The 6099-nt window shown below is 34.2% G+C and overlaps 1 long non-coding RNA gene across 1 annotated transcript; it reads right to left on the minus strand.

Annotated features, from left to right (window-relative positions):
* Positions 416 to 2096, minus strand: LOC104729697. Its single transcript, XR_758329.2, has 4 exons — positions 1842 to 2096; positions 1667 to 1759; positions 919 to 1069; positions 416 to 779 (listed from the first exon to the last, which is right to left on the minus strand). It is a non-coding gene; the product is annotated as an uncharacterized LOC104729697 (long non-coding RNA).

Raw genomic sequence — 6099 nt, forward strand, 5'->3', positions numbered from 1 at the left:
ATTTTATAAAATTAGAAAATAATGCATTTTAATTAATTTTCAAACATACAAAACATAATAAAAACATTAATACATATTACAACAGAAGTGCAATTTATAAATGGAGAGAATGATTAATTTTAATACTGATTTGCTCCAAATTTTGCCCAAATATTCTCAACCAAATCATCTTGCAAGCAGTAGTGCTTTGTATGCAGTAGTCTTTTATGTGTTCGATATCGATAACGATCAAACCCGTGTAGAAGCTCCTCCAGCTTGACATCGGTGCGTGTGAGTGATGAGTAATAAGAGTATCAACGTTCTTAGTAGAATGTAATCTAACTATTAGCATCATTGAAATGGTTTTTTCAATTCTTCAAACAAAACTCGTAATCTCATCACTTCCATTTTCATCAGGTCTTAACCTGTACTAGAATCATTTGAATTGAATTGCATTGCTTAATATCTCACACGGTCAAAAACAAGATTGAGAAATTATCCATATGTAGAACAGAAATCCATAAAACAGCAGCCAAAATTTTATGTCTCTGGTCAGTGGACAAGAACAGAACCAACCAATTGAAGTGTAAAACTTGAGGAGACAGATACTCTAATAGAAACCTCAGAAAAAGGTTATGAAATCTAGAAAACAAGCTCATGGGGCTTCATCCCTTGTTTCAATGAAAACCTTGCTCCAAGGTAAGCCTTCAACTCAGGAACTGCTTCAATGGCTTTGATCAAAGCTGCATCCACGGCTTGGTTCACACGTCTCAAAGCAACACCATTGACCTTGAACGGTCCTGTATGTTAATAACACAACAAGAATGTCAACTTCATACAGAGTACACAAAGCAAGTTTAGTGAAGTATGTGTTCGTGTTCCTCATTTGGGATATACAATGTTGGCAAAATCAAAAGACAACATTAGCATCAAACTCACCAGAGACAAGGAGCAATCCAGAGGCAAGTTGCTTTAGAAAAACAACTCTCTTTCCCTTGAACCTACCAGCAATATGAGTACCCATGCTTCTTTTCTGTTTGACAAGGAATCACTTCTTCAGTCCAAAAAAACAACCTTTTTCTAGCTTTACCTAAAAGAGAGAGAGTAAAACCAGACAGTTAAGATAAAACTGAAAACAGGTATAAGAGTAAAACAACTCTCTCTGCGTCACAATCATAAGAGCAAGTAAACACCAAAAAAGAGAGAAACTTTCATATAAATGTGTAAACTTAAGATACTTTTAGCCAGGAGCAATAAACAGATCACAAAAATTCGATCCAGAGAGTAAAAACTGGATCCTTGGTTTCAGAGAAATCCAAAATAAAAACAAGAGTGAACCAAAATCCATAGTTTTGTTCTTGAAAGTTTTTGAAAGAACCCAAAAGGTAGATCAAGAAGATGACTGATCTATTCAAGATTCCTGAGTAAACACAACAAATCTGATCATAAAACCCTCAATATAAAAAATAAAAAATGGAGAAGAAGAAGAAGACTCATAACTCTAGTTCCAATACTTCTTCATTAGTACTAGTCTACTACCCGATTTAGCACACACATACACACAAAAACAGATCAGACAATATGAATCAGACCAATAAAAAAAGGTAACTATACAAAGATGATGATGATAAGATAAAGACAGATTCCAAGTAAAAGAAAAAAAAAAAGATTAAAAGGGAAGCTTCACCTAACGTTTATTGGCGATTGCTGAAAACGGAGATTTGCTGAGGGAGGGAGACGACAAGTGTGCTTGTAGTAACCTCGACACGAACTGCCATCTCTTCCGATCCAAAATCAAAAAACCCTAATCATCAAACCCTAATCGTGATTGATTAAATAAGTAATTGAATTGAGAAACGTACCCTCTGCTTCCAATTGACTCAATCTCTTCCGATTGAGTGGACTCCCAATTCACGATTCACGATTCCACGTCGCTTCTCCTACATGCAATCGGACCCGATTCACGATTCAATCAAAATATTGCGATGGGACACGGCCGACTCATCAATTCACGATGATGAGCATCTCCTCCGACAGCAATCTCGGCTTCCTCCACACCCAGACGATTTGCGAGAGAAAGAGAGAGAGAGAAAGAAAACGAAAGAAATGGATGCAATAAAAAAAATTTCCTCCTTTTGTATTTTTTGTTCAACAAATAAGACGCTGACACGTAGCGTCTCTTAGATCACAAATGGGGGTATACTATATAACAACTCCCCTTAGCTTTTTTCTTTTGTTCTGAATTATTTTTTTGAACCAAAATGTTAAGAGATTCTCTATGAACCTTCCGATAATCATGCTCTTACCCACTCACCGCTCACTCACGGCCGAACCAAGCCTCCATCATAATCAACTAATTAGAAGTTTAGAACAGACGAAACCTAGTGATTAACCGTTTTAAAACACAACAAAAATAAAAATCAAATCGTTTCAGAAATGTGTTGATCTAACTTAATACTGACCAAAAGAAAGATTGGATACACTTGTTTCTAGTATAAAAGAATCAATGAGAAGCAAAGAGTATCAAACATTTAAGTAGCCAAAGAACACATATTAGACTACTACTACTTTCACAGATCGGGGACTTAGAGAGAGAGAGAGAGAGAGTTGGAATGTGATCTGGGATTCCTTTGAGACGATAAATGTGCGTGATGCATGCAATGAGAATGTTTTTGACTATCTAAAAAAAAAAAATAACCGACCCCTTTTCTCTGCGACGATTCCAAACTTTCTCCTCCGGCAGCCTTTACTTTTTCAACGATTCCCGGCCGACGTCAGTCTCCACGACGTCGGTCGGTGTCTCCCTTTTCTGTTTAGTTTCAATTCTCTTGTTTTAGTTTTAAATCCCTAATATTTGGCCAATGATTTCTGCAAATCCATTGGTTTTCTTCTTTCAATACTTCATAATTATCCTCTCCTTTGGGATGAGATTCATTCTGTCCACTTTCCGGCGATTTTCCCGGCAGTGTGTTGATGTCTTTCCGCAAAAGATCTGTGCAAATAGTTCTCTTTGTTCGTTAATAGCAATCAAATCTCATATGCATAGTCGACTCTCTTTCCATATTTGTTTTTCTTTGAGAATTGATTTGCAATTTCGGATTTGGGATCCCGGTGATTTAAATGCTGGAATATATGTTGGTGTCTTGAAGATTCGAACAGACTTTATTGTCAAACATCACCTCCATATTTTTTTCATGGTTATGGGCTTTTTCTCTCCTTCGTGAAAGTGAGGATAGAGTTGGCTGATGATGTTTTCACAGTCCTGTTTTCAAAAATCTTTGCTCTGCCTATTATTATTCTCTTTGGATATGGAGAGTGTTTTTCTGGAACCAAAATTACAGATATGGTCGGGTGGCTTTGGAAACAGTCAATTATACACGGAGGGAAGAAAAGAAATCAATGGTTTCTACATCAACACAATGATTTGTCACCAAAGTCGTATGAAGTAACTACAAAAGCCTCTCAATTATGGCCATTGAAGAAGAAGAAGAAGAAAATCAACAAAGAAATCGATTTTATGAATTTATCATGGGCGATATTTACAACCGATATATTCCCATCACCTAGTGTGGGAGATGCAAATGTTTGTGTGGTTAGCGATGTAACGGATGGATCGCAACCCTTTGATTTTCAAAAAATTTTTTGGTGCTACACAAAAGAAAAGATAGCCCAACAAGAAGATCATAATGAACAGACGATGATGAAGAAAAATAACAGATGTATTAATCTGTTCACGTATAAAGCTTATCTATATGAAGTAACATGTTTTTTTACTTCTTCGTTAATTTTGTTCTATTAAAGTATTGGTTGTATGGTTAGTAGAGCTTCAAATTGTATGCTTATTGGTATGTTTGTATTAACGTTTTCAATTTAATGAAGAATGAAGGTGTTAAAAGAGAGAGAGAGAGAGAGAGAGAGAGAGAGAGAGAGAGAGAGAGAGCAACGACAACGGTTATGGTAGAGACAAGGGCACCATTTCGATCAAATGAGGAGAGAACAGGACAATGTTGGTTTTTTATACAAGGAACCGCAAGTGACACGTGTGTGTTGTTAACACTTTCTTGTCTTGACACATCATATACATGAGCAGTAAGTTAAGATCTTACGGGTACAGTTATTTCTTCTATTGACACATGCAAACAATAGTTACGTGCCACATGGAATCACTTGAGATCTTATCATGTTTGTTCATGAATTTATCGATTAATCAAGGGCTCACGTTAAACATATACACTAAAAAAAATTACATTTAAGAATCTAAATCAACATGGCGGACTATGATTTTATACAAAAATTATCATAAATGCAAATGTAAAAAGTATATTTTACTTTTTATTATATGATTGTGTATTCACTGGGTTTTTTATAATTATTATTCTAATCTAAAAGAGCTTTTCAATCGTATATAAATGATGAAAACATAAAAACATAGGTTAAAAATATCGCGTAAAGGCAAACGACAAATATCACACAATAATAACAAATATGGCATTAATGATGACAAGTGTTACAACTTGTGCAACAGATAACAACAAGTGTCATGAAAAGTGACCAGTATTATGAAATCATGACAAAAATATTGTATAAACATGAGCATCCATGATGGTATATCACGATTACATAGGGTTTGAATGGTAACTGCGGTCAATGCGGTTAAATCCGTCTGCGATCTGGACCGTTCTATTTTTGGGCGGACTACAGACCGTTGCGGACCAACTATATTTGTATGCAAAAGCGGTCTGCAGTTGGTCCGCAGCGGTCTTGTCTCTGCTTTATTTGGACCGCACCACTGTGAACTACAATTGCTGAATGGTAAATAAAAAGCGGTCCAGTCCGTAGACGAATTTATCCGCCCCAACCGCTGCAACCATTCACACCCATAATGTGTTTAACACTTTGGCTTCCATTACATGTCTTCGTTACGTTGATGGACGATTGAGATTGTTCCGAAAGAAACCTTTAAAGTGGAGCTTGGTCCTCTCCAAAGCCGTGCGGACATAAAATGTGACCGGAGATGGTAGAAAAGAAAAAGCTCCAATTCATGAAAATGAAATATGTCAAAAATAATATACAAACTACTAATATAACAATGTTGTCAAAAAAAAAAAATCAAACAACAAAGTATAATAATAATAAAGTAAAAAAAAAAAACATTTTCCTTTCTTCCTTACAAAATCATTAACCAAACATTCACAATAAACTTTTCTAACTAAATTCTCTTTTGATATATTAATCTTTCTTATGACATGTTTCTTCTACAAATTAAAATACTACGAGTTTAATCAAGTAATAAAATTTAAATAATGATCAACAGATGTAATTATGAAAAAACGATTATTCTGCTTGTGTGAGCAATTAAACCAAGCTGTGAAGAGGGAATGTTTACCCTATAATATTTAAAATATAAACTTTAATTTTTTTCCAAAATTGTGAGGCCGTAGGCCAAAGTTTCTTTTATTGCCATTGAGGCACGGCTCTGGTCCTCTCTGCTCTCTGCACCGATAAATACAAGCCTTTAGTCTATCATAAAGGATTTCCGAAAAGGCAAACACTTTAGAAAAAGAGATATTTGGCAAAATGATACATTTTTCAAACAGAATTAGGAAACACATATATTCACTATTTACAATTGGAAAAAAAACACATTCACCATTGTTGAACTATTTCCACATCCTTTTTTGCCATTCAGAACTTTACTTAATTACATCTCATGCCATTGTTTCCCATTTTCTTCCCTTTTCTTGATTTTTCAAATAATTATTAATATAATTTGTTTTTTAGAAAACTTTTTAGATACAAAAAATCTATATTTTTTTCTTTACAATTTAATATAAATTTTTAAATATATTCTATAAATATTTTGTATCCGTACACATTTGTAAGTGTACAGATATTTATACATATTATTAAGTGTACATATGTAATTTTTACAAAAGCATTGGGGTACAGATATCTGAACACTAAATAATGTGTATAGACGTCTGTACACTTAATAAGTTTACAGATACAAAATTTGTAAAAAATAGTTAATATTATCAAATAAAATCATCAAACAAAATGCATATCAAATTATCAAACATTATTATGGAATTTAAAAGTTTTTAGGGTTTTTTTTGTAGC

The sequence above is a fragment of the Camelina sativa genome, chromosome 2 (genome assembly GCF_000633955.1).
Source record: "Camelina sativa cultivar DH55 chromosome 2, Cs, whole genome shotgun sequence".
In the NCBI taxonomy this organism is placed as follows: Eukaryota; Viridiplantae; Streptophyta; class Magnoliopsida; order Brassicales; family Brassicaceae; genus Camelina; species Camelina sativa.